Source organism: Myotis daubentonii, chromosome X (assembly GCF_963259705.1).
Source record: "Myotis daubentonii chromosome X, mMyoDau2.1, whole genome shotgun sequence".
Taxonomy (NCBI): domain Eukaryota; kingdom Metazoa; phylum Chordata; class Mammalia; order Chiroptera; family Vespertilionidae; genus Myotis; species Myotis daubentonii.
The window spans coordinates 99,886,327-99,898,114 of NC_081861.1; the positions used below are offsets into that span (position 1 = coordinate 99,886,327).

At 40.4% G+C, this 11,788-nt stretch overlaps 1 pseudogene; it reads left to right on the top strand.

Moving 5' to 3' along the window:
* The first annotated feature begins 972 nt into the window (after window positions 1-972).
* Window positions 973-3,102, top strand: LOC132223967 (putative RNA polymerase II subunit B1 CTD phosphatase RPAP2; annotated as a pseudogene).
* The last annotated feature ends 8,686 nt before the right edge of the window (window positions 3,103-11,788 follow it).

Consider the following 11,788-nt stretch of genomic DNA (forward strand, 5'->3'; position numbering starts at 1 on the left):
TCCCCCTTTGAGTCCAGAAACATTTCTTTATTTCTGCATAGTTGGTTTCTGTGATTAGGCTGCTCAAACTGTCGTGTCTTCCCCTGCCTAAGTTCCACCTGCTTTTGTTTTCCCACTGGACCCCTGCCCTATCTTCCTGCATTTATAGTTAACCCTTTCAACCCCCCTACTAGGAATATATCCTAAGGAACCAGAGACAACAAGCAGAAAGAATATATGCACCCCTATGTTCATAGAAGCACAATATATAATAGCTAAAATTTGGAAATAGCCCAAGTGTCCATCAGCAGATGAGTGGATATAAAGCTGTGGTACATGTACACAATGAAATACTGCAAAACTGTTAAAAAGAAAGAACTCTTACCATTTGTAAAAGCATGGATTGATCTGGAGGTATTATGCTAAGTGAAATAGGCCAGTCAGAGAAATAGTATCACATGATCTCACTCATGTGCTATCTAATGAACAAAATGAACTGATGAACAATATGGACCCTGAGACTTAGAAGCATGAAACAGATGGACGAATTTCAGAGGGAAGTTAGGAGTGGGGAATAGGTGGGGAGTGATTAACAGGGAAACTTATATGTCTAAATACATAGCCCATCGACACATACAATAGAGTGTTGAAGGACTTGGAGGGGTGGTGCAGGGTGGAGGGGGTCAATGAGAAAAACAAACAAAAGGGACATCTGTAATACTTTCAACATTAAAGATAATTTTTTAAAAAAGCAGATGAAAACAATCCCACTTGCTATTGCTACAAAAGAAATAAGTTACCTAAGAATATATTTAACCTGTACTCATAAAATTATAGGACACTAAAGAAAGAAATTGAAGAACAAACAAATAAGAGGGAGCATAAATTATGTTCATGGATTGGTAATATTAACATCATTGAAATGTCTATACTATACCCAAAGCAATCTATAGAATTAACAGAATTCCTATTTAAAAACCAATGGCGGGACCGGAGCGCTTGACGACGCCCCCCATGGCCGAATCTGCTGGGCTGTCCCCGGCTGGCTGCAAGACCTGGGCCCACTGTGCCTCTCAAAAGGCCGCAGGTACTAAACAGACAAGCACCTTGAAACAATAAGATGCTTCTAAAAGGAAAGCAGAACTAGAAGAGACTGTGAGAAAGAAGATTGAGTTTGAGAGAAAAGCTCTACATATTGTTGAACAACTTTTGGAAGAGAATATTACAGAAGAATTCTTAATGGAGTGTGGGAAGTGTATCATACCTGCTTACTACAGCGATGTCGTGGATGAACGTTCTATTATCAAGCTCTGTGGTTATCCCTTATGTCACAAGAAGCTAGGAATAGTACCAAAACAGAAATATAAAATTTCTACCAAAACCAATAAAGTCTATGATATTACTGAAAGAAAGTGTTTTTGCAGCAATTTTTGTTATAAAGCATCTAAGTTTTTTGAAGCACAAATTCCTAAAACTCCAGTATGGGTTCGAGAAGAAGAAAGGCACCCTGATTTTCAGCTGTTACAGGAGGGACAAAGTGGCCATTCTGGAGAAGAAGTACAGTTATGCAGTAAGACCATTAAAACATCAGATGTTGACAATCCTGGCCATATTGAGAAGCAATATGAATCTAATTCTTCTAGCATTCATAGTGATAGTAGCAGTGATAATGAGCAAGACTTTGTTTCTTCCATTCTACCAGGAAACAGACCAAATGCAACGGGTATAAGGCAACAGCTGCACATAAAAAGCATCATGAAAAAGAAAGCTTGTCAAAAATCTAACTTCAAGCAAAAAGACAAAGAACAGGCAGTAATAAGTATTACTGAGCAGTTTGGCAATTAGATAGTCAGGAGAAAGCTGCTACTTGTGAGCTTCCTTTACAGAAGGTAAATACTCAGGTTTCTTTAAATAGTCCTTCGAGAGAAAACTTAGATGCCTCAGAAATTCCTGAAAATAAATGCAATAGTTCAGAAATAACTTTAGTAGGCATAAGTAAGAAAAGTGCTGAACATTTTAACAGGAAATTTGTCAAATCAAACCAAGTTTCTACGTCAGCTTCTAGTTCAGTACAGGTGTGTCCTGAAGTTGCGAAGGCAAACTTACTTAAAGTTCTGAAGGAGACTTTGATTGAGTGGAAGACAGAAGAAACTTTGATGTTTTTGTATGGCCAGAATTATGCTTCTGTGTGTCCAAAACCCTCTTCAGTCCCTCTGGTTAAAGAAGAAGAGCTTCATGAAGATGACATAAACTCTGACCCAGATAGTCATTCCCCCACCTTGCGGGAATCTCAGGACAGCTTGGATGAGTCTTTCCCTTTCAGGGCCTCAGATACAGCCATTAAACCACTGCCAAGTTATGAGACCTTGAAAAAGGAAACTGAAACATTAGACCTAAGGATCAGAGAGTTTTATATAGGACAGTATGTTTTAAATGAAGAAACCACCAAATCACAAGACTCAGAAGAGCATGACCCCACCTTTCCACTGATAGATTCAAGTTCTCAGAAAGATTAGAAAACGCATCGTACTCGAAAAATTGAGTAAAATATTGCCTGGACTTTTGGGGCCTCTTCAGATTACATTAGGAGATATTTACACACAACTTAAAAATCTTGTTCGAACTTTCAGATTAACAAATAGAAATATTATACACAAACCTGCAGAATGGACCTTAATTGCTATGGTGTTGCTGTCATTACTGACGCCGATTCTTGGCATTCAGAAGCATTCTCAGGAAAATATGGTGTTTGCACAGTTTCTAGCTACCCTGCTTGAAGAATTACATTTAAAGAATGAAGACCTTGAAAATTTAACCATCATATTTAGAACCGGCTGTTAAACAGAGTGGTGTACTTCATGAAGAATGAATAGAAAATGAACTGTATGCCATTTCTAGAATTCTGGCCACAATAATGATCTGGTGATGACTGACAGCTAGCTTTGTTCCAAGAAAAGCCTTTACCTTCTCAGATTTCAACCCCTTCCCTCTCAGCCCCTAACTATACAGAGTGACTTCCCAGGTAGAGAGGAACCATTATTCCAACCAGGATATACAAGTCCTTGCATATCTGGCTATAAGACATAGGATTTTTACCTGAAAATAAATGGATATTTAAGAAAAAAAAAATCAATGGCATACTTCACAGATCTAGAACAAACATTACAAAAATTTATAGAGAACCTAAAAAGACACTGAATAGCTTCAGCAATCTTGAGAAAGAACAAAGTTGGAGGGATCACAATACCATATATCCAACTGTACTACAATGCAATCATGATCAAAACAGCCTTGTACTGGCACAAGAACAGGCATATAAATGAATGAAACAGAATAGACACCCCAGAAATTGACTCATGCCAATATGGGCAATTAATATTTGACACAGGTGGCAGCAACATACAATGGAGTAAAGACAGTCTCTTCAATAAATGGTGTTGGAAAATTGGACAGATAGATGCAAAAAATGCAGCTAGACCATCATTTTGCACTATACACAAAAATAAACTCAAAATATATGTAATACTTATATGTAAGTAACAGAACCATAAATATTCTATAACAGTGGTTCTCAACCTGTGGGTCGAGACCCCTTTGGGAGTCGAACGACCCTTTCACAGGGGTCGCCTAACACCATTCGAAAATACATATATAATTCCATATTGTTTTGTGATTAATCACTGTGCTTTATGTTCAATTTGTAACAATGAAAATACATCCTGCATATCAGATATTTACATTACGATTCATAACAGTAGCAAAATTACAGTTATGAAGTAGCAACAAAAATAATTTTATGGTTGGGGGTCACCACAACATGAGGAACTGTATTAAAGGGTCGTGGCATTAAGAAGGTTGAGAACCACTGTTCTAGAAGAAATCATAGGCAGTAAAATTTCAGGCATTTCTCATAGCAATATTTTTTGCCAATATATCTCCTGGAACAAGGGAAACAAAGGAAAACATAAACAAATGGGAGCACATCAAACTAAAAAAGCTTCTGCACCGCAAAAAACCATGCACAAAATGAAAAGGGAACTGAGTATATGGGATAACATATTTGCTAAGATACATCTGACAAGGGTTTAATTTCCTGAATATATCAAGAACTTAACACCAGGAAGACAAACAATCCAATTAAAAAGTATCAAAGGACCTCAACAGACACTTCTCCAAAGAGGACATACAGCCTGGCCAGAGTGGCTCAGTTGGGTCAATGTCATCCTGTGCACTGAAATGTTGCTGACTTATTCCTGGTCAGGGCACATACCTGGGTTGCAGATTTTATCCCGGTTTGTGGCATCTACAGAAGGCAACAGATCTGTTTCTCACTCTAAGTGTGTCCTTGGGTGATGATAAAAAAAAAAAATAGAGGGCACACAGATGGCCAAGAGACATATGAAAAAATGCTTACTGACATGAATCATAAGAGAGATGCAAGTTAAAACTACAATGATGTATCTTCTCACACCTGTCAGAATGGCAACCATCAATAAATCAACAAATGACAAGTGCTGGCGAGAATATGGAGAAAAGGGAACCTTTGTGCACTGTTGGTGGGAATGCAGACCGGTGCAGCCACTGTGGAAACCAGTATGGAGTTTTCTCAAAACTTTAAAAATGGAACTGCCTTTGACCCTGAGATGCCATTTCTGGTAATATATCCTAAGAATCCCAAAACACTAATTCAAAAGAATGTATGCACCCCTACTATGTTCATTGCAGTGTTATTTAAAATAGATAAAATCTGGAAACAGCCAAAATGCCCATGAGTAGATGAAAAAATGCTGTGGTACATTTACACCATAGAATAGCACTCAGCCATAAAGAATAAGGAAATCTTTTTGGACACCATGGGTAGACCTGGAGATTATTAAGCTCAGTGGAATAAGCCAGTCAGAGAAAGGCAAATACCATATGAACTCATCTATATGTCGAATCTAATAAATGAAATAAACTGACAAACAAAATAGAAAGAGGCATGGATACATGGAACAGATAGCTGCCAGAAGTGATGGGGGAGCATGACTGGATGAAAGAAGATGAAGGGATTAACCAAAGAAAATATACATGCAGGGCACATAGACACACATAACAGTGTGGTGATAGCCGGTGGGAAAGGGTGATGGGGGTGAGGTGGAGTTGGGCAAAGGCGGGGGCGGGGAGGAGTGGGGATGGAAAGATACTTTGCTTGGGACACTGGGTGCACAAAGCAGTTTGCAGATGATGTTTTATTGAGTTGTACACTTGATACTTGTTTCATTTAGCCAACTATTGTCACCCTAATAAATTCAATTTAAAAAAAGAATACCAGCTGATTTCTTTGTGGTAAGACCAAGACAGGTAGATTCTAAAATTTATGCGGAATTGCAAGGGATCCAAAATGGCCAAAACAGTTTGGGGGGAAAACAGCAAAATAGGAGGATTCACAAATCTTCAATTTTATATTTACAAGAAAGCAACAATTATTAAGAGAGCGTGGCACTGGCACAAGTATAGATTTTGAGAGTCCAGAAAAACAAACAAGCAAACATCTAAATTCAACTGATTTTCCGCAAAGATGCCAAGTCCATCCAGTGGGAAAATAATAGTCTTTTCAATGAACAATGCTAAGACAATTGGATAGGCATATACAAAATAATGAAGTTGGAACTTTACTTCAATCATTTACTAAAATTAACTAAAAATGAGTTAAAGACCTAAATTTCAGAGCTATGAAACTGGACAACGAATGGGTCTATACTGCCTGTCACTACTTGAGTCAATTAAGCAGAGACAGGGTTGAATCATATATGAGCATTTTTATTTTCCAATATTGCTGACAACATGGAAGAGCAGTAGGTCATCCACAAAAGTCTGTTCTACCCCCACCCCCATAAGCCAGCTGCTTATATTAGGTAATGTTCTTCCTGTTACCCTTCGTCACTCCCTTTGCAGTTTCAGACCACTCATCCTCAGTTAAAATTCACTGTAAAAGCTTCTTTCTTTTTGTTCCAAGTGCTGAGCCCCTCTTCCTTTGGACACATTCCCAGTGTTCCAATATTCTTTTCACCTCTCATTCCTCCTCTTGAGGCCCTATCTGTCAGCATCTACTAATAGTAGACACACTGTACATGATTCCATGGAAACTAGACAAAAAAGGACTAGAAATATGACATGAGTATGCTTGCTTTAAGTCGACTTCTGTCAGGGTGAAAGTAAATAATTTCAGTCATAATTTTAATAACTAATTTGGACAACTTTAGTTAATATGTTCCTGTGAAAAGAGTGCCTACTTATTTATTGATATTCACATAATACATATGAATTATTAAAACCCAGTCTTAGATATTGTTTTCAATTGTGAGTGATACACACAAGACATCTAAAAACAGTGATTTATTCTGAAACTAATTCAGGAAACCAGATCAGTTATTTCACTGCCAAAGTAATTTAAAGCAGGTACCTGTGAAGTCACCAGAGCTAAATCAGATTTAGTATTGAATTTTGAGGCATCTAATCCAGCATAGCAGTTGTAAAAGGTAACTTGATATTTAATAATACAGATATTTGAGGTTAAATCCTTTTTTTGATGTATAAAACCTATATAAAGCTATTTCTCATTTTTTTCTATTTGGTGGAATGAGACTTTCCATAGACATGAGTTGTCTAGGTAGCTAAAGTAAACCCAATTTAATACTGAAGCTTTTAAAAGATTTAAATATCTTCTATAAAAGCAAATTATTAATACCAACCCTATGCTAGCAGCATGACTTTTATCAAATTTCTTAGTTTTTCTGTACCTTAGCTTCCTCAGTTGCAAATTTGAGATAATAATAGTACCAACTTCATTGTGTGGTTGTAAAGATTCAGCCAGTTAATAATTAAGAAATTGCATAACACAATGCCTTCTACATAGCAAACATTCACTAAATAATAGCTGCTGATAAAAAATAAAGTAAGCCCTGGCCAGTGTGGCTCAGTTTGTTGAGCATCATTCTGTGCACAAAAAAAGTTATAGGTTTCATTCTCAGTCAGGACACATGCCCAAGTTGCAGGGCTCGATACCTGGCAGATACTGACAGATAAGAACCCAAGTGGAGGAATAAGAAGTGAAAAGAAGAGTGCGTGCAGGAGGCAGCCAATCGATATTTTGGTCTAGCGTTGATGTTTCTCCCTCCCTTTCCCCTCCTCTTTGTCTAAAATCAATACAATTAATGTTTAAGAAAATAAAGTAAAACATAATCCCATAAATTGCTAATTGAGTGGTATGATGTGCCAGACACTGTTATACTTTGATGAACAGTGTGGGTGGTGATTAAAGATTACAGGCTCAGAAATAAAATTTTTAAATCTGAAAATGAAAAAAGGTATTATTGATCCCATTCTACAGAGAGTTTAATTGGAGGCACCTACTAGCAGAGAAGGACTACGGTTTAGGGATATTCAGGGCAGAGACTATTTTCCAAGAAGTACACAATTTCTTGCTCTTTTAATCACCAGCATACCAGCTGAATCTCAGCTCTCTCAATGTTGCATGAGTGATGGAGTTTCTTTCATCTCCCTGGCTTCCACTCTTACCTCTAATTCCTGATCCATACATATCTTGTGGAGTGACAGGTAGTCACTGCCACCACTGAGAGGACACAGGAGGAGAAAAGGGGGCATGGTACTATAGCAAACAGTCTCAGGAAATGAGACTTTAGCCCCTCCAATCCAGTAGGACTAGGTGTGGTCCTCAAAGGGCCTGGGTCAGACTCTCCTGAGTGCTTGTTAAATGTATATTCCTTAGTTCTATTCCAGTTCCACCTAATCTGCCTCCCTAGGGGTAGAAGCCAGAATTCTGCATTTTAAACAAGCCCTGCTGGTGACCACCTGTGCTCAGTTCCTGTCAGGGATCCTTTTTAACTGCAGCTGCTCCAAATGAAATTGACTTTTTCTCATGTGTCAGTGTCCACAATAAATAAAAAATGCCAGGTAAAATTTTATTGTATTGCTTCCCAGTACTGCTCCTTGACCAAAGTCTACTGTGCAGTTTGACATATTACATATATCTATTTTATGGTGTTTAAAATAAAAATTGCTTTCAGAGAAAAAGAAAAAAAAAAAGATCACAGCCTCTGACATAAAACAGACCCAGTTCAAATCCTTGCTCTAAGTCTGACCTTGGGTGTGTTACCTCTCTAGTGAGCCTTCTCTTTTGCATTTAAAATGGGGATCATAATACTTCTTAGCTGTGTGATGAGGATTTGCGATATTAAGAAACTGCTTAGTTCAGGTTAGGTGCTGATTAGTCTTTATCACCCTTATTGTGTTAGGCTTCATCTCATTTAACATTCACAGTATCTATGTGACACAGAAAGCCATTTGCAAGATTGCTTGATATTTAGAACTGTGTTCAGAATTCAAGTGAATTGGTGAATGAGTGCCTATTGACTTAAGCAAATCTTGTATCATTTAATGGTACCTTGGTAAGAATTATCAATGAATTGTCTTTCATGATCCTACTTGAGGGTCCTAAAGAAAGCATCAGGTGCAGGAAAGTAGGCATGGAATTTGGCATCATATGTGCCCATTGTTCTTGTCCTAGCTCTGCCACTCATTGCCTGTGGGAACAGGAGATTTAATTAGGCAAATAAAAATTTTTCTCATTGCTAAATGGAACAGACTGACAGATCTCAGAGGGAAGGAGAGTGGGAGGATGAGACGAGATCAACCAAAGAATATATATGCATAGCCCATGGGCTACAATAATGTGGTGAAGGTGTGTGGGGGAGGGCATTTGTAATAGAGTAAAAAAATAAAAGAAAAATGGGTAAAAATTTTTTCCATTGCTAAATCTTACCTGTGTGTGTGGAATCCTTTCAGTGATACAAAATAGTTCACTCCCCTAGTTCTATTTGTCCACTCTAGCCATAAATGTCCACTCTAGAGGAATGTAAAATTGGTAAGCTATATATACATGCAAATGCAATAGGAGTCAGCAAATTTTTTTTGTAAAGGTTCAGATAATAATATTTTAGACTTTTGAGGGCCATACAGTATCAATTCAAACTACTCATTCTGCTTTTGTAGCACAAAAGCAACCATATAAAATATGTAAGCCCTAGCCAGTTTTCTCCATGGATAGAGCATCAGCCTGCAGACTGAAGGGTCCCAGGTTTGATTCCCGTCAAGGGTACATGACCAGGTTGTGCGCTCGCTCCCCAGATGGGGCCATGCAGGAGGCAGCTGATCAATGATGCTCTCTCATCATTGATGTTTCTATCTCTCTCCTCTTCTCCCTTCCTTTCTGAAATCAATAAAAATATATTTAAAAATAAAATTAAATATGTAAGCAAATGAGTTTGGCTGATTTCCAATAAAACTTTCTTTACAGAAACAGATGACAGGCCTTTGTTTGCTATCTCTTTTTTTTAATAGTCAGTGGGATGAATCACTTTTTTATTTTATTTCATTGATGTTTTACAGGGAGGAAGGGAGAGGGATAGAGAGGTAGAAACACCTCCTACTGGGGATGTGCCTGCAACCAACGTACATGCCCTTGACCAGAATCGAACCTGGGACCTTTCAGTCCGCAGGCCGACACTCCATCCACTGAGCCAAACCGGTTTGGCTGTTTGCTAACTCTTGATTTATATCCTCATTCTCAAGCACCAACTATATGTCTGATACCTAGTAAGCATTGAGGATAGCAAAGTAAACAAGATCCAGTATTTATCCTGAAAGAGCTCTTGGTCTTATGGGTGAGTCAGGCACATAAATAGGTAATCAAAATGCAGGGTGATATTCCTTCATAGAGGCATGAATGCAGTGTGTTTGCTCGTGACAATGGAGACCCCTGTTGTTGTGTGTTATAATGATGGCTCTACTTCTGTCTTAGGAAGAGTCTTTTTGGTCCAATGAATCTTATCAAATTTGTTGATAAAGGTTTCGCCTCATATATCCTTTTTGTTAATCTTAATCTACACTAATAAAAGAGAAACATGGTAATTGGCGTACGACCGCTACCCTTTTCATTGGCTAATCAGCGAGATATGCAAATTAACTGTCAGCCAAGATGGCGGCGGGCAGCCAGGCAGCTTGAAACTAACATGAGGCTTGCTTGCCTCAGTGAAGGAGGAAACCAACGTTCCCCGCCTGCAGCTGCAGGCCTCTGAGCGGGCAGTTTAAGAAACATTGTAACAAATACCGCCGGACTTCAGCCAGCAGATTGGCAACATTGTAAGCAAAGGCCAGAAACCTACTTTTAGCCGGAGGCCTAAGAGCTGGAGCCAAGCCTCAAGGTAAAGCTGGCCCAGAATAAAAAAAGAAAAAAGAAAAAAAGGAGCAGTTGGGAACTTCAGTCACTCCCAGCCTAAAAACAGCCCTCAGCCCCTCACCCAGACTGGCCAGGCACCCCAGTGGGGACCCCCACCCTGATCCAGGACACCCTTCAGGGCAAACCAGCCAGCCCCACCCATGCACCAGGCCTCTACCCTATATAGTAAAAGGGTAATATGCCTCCCGGCACCGGGATCAGCGTGACAGGAGGCAGCGCCCAAACCCCCTAATCGCCCTGCGGCTCTGTGTGTGACAGGGGCGGGGCCCCAACCCCTTGAGCAGCCCTGCTCTGTGCCTGATAGGGGGGAGCTCCACAACCCCCCCCTCCACGTGCCCTGCTCTGTGTGTGATGGGGTAGAACCATAACCTCCCCATTGGCCCTGCCCTGAGTGTGACAGTGGCACCGGCGCCCCAACCCCCTGATGGGCCCTGCTCTGTGTGTGACGGGGGCAGCGCCCCAACCCCCTGATTGGCCCTGCTCTGTGCGTGACAGAGGGTGGCGCCGCAACCTCCCCATCGACCCTGCCTTGAGTGTGACAGGGGATGGTGCCCCAACCCCCCAATTGGCCCTACCCTGAGCGTGACTGAGGGTGGCACCACAACCTCCCAATCTGCCCTGCTCTGTGCATGACGGGGCAGCGCCCCAACTCCCCAATCGGCCCTGCTCTGAGCCCGACCAGGGGCTGCACCTAGGGATTGGGCCTGCCCTCTGCCACCCGGGAGCAGGCCTAAGCCAGCAGGTCGTTATCTCCCGAGGGGTCCCAGACTGCGAGAGGGCACAGGCCGGGCTGAGGGACCCCCTCTCCCCCCCGAGTGCACAAATTTTTGTGCACCGTGCCTCTAGTTATTTCATAAAACTCTTATAAAATGATGATTAGAACAAATGGGTTTATGTAAAAATGGGATTTCTTTTATTATTGTGTCCATTCTTAAGTTCCACAGTAGGAAAATTCAGCTTTGTAGCATTCCCTTTTTTCAGTGGATTTCCTATAAACATTAGGGCAATGAGAGAACCAAAGGAGGAGCACTGTGGTCTGGCCTGCATAATGGGAAACTGGGCCCTATTTTTTCACTCAGTAATTGTGTGCTGAGGGCCGATCCCTTGGATTTCCTCTTCTTCAGTTATTCTGCTGCAGCATAAGGGGCCCAGCTAGCCCCTTATGATTTCCAACATCCCTTCCAGCTCTACAGCTGTGGTTGGTACATAAATATGCAATGTGTATCTACTTGCTTTTCACTTAAATTTTCTGTGCTTCAGCTTCATCCTGTGCAATGGTGGGTGGAGTGGACTAGTGGTTCTCAGAGTTCTTCTTTATTTTAGTTATACTTAGAGGCTAAGACTGGATCTTCTCAGGGCACGTTCTTTTTTGGGTTATACTTGGGGCAAAACCCAAGGGGAAGGGCTCTGGCCAGATTGAAAAGTGGGGAATGTTAAGAGTCCTGAGTTCTGAATTCCCAAGTCCTGCTTGATTTAGGAAGTCTTTTTGTAGGAGGGTTATCATGTATA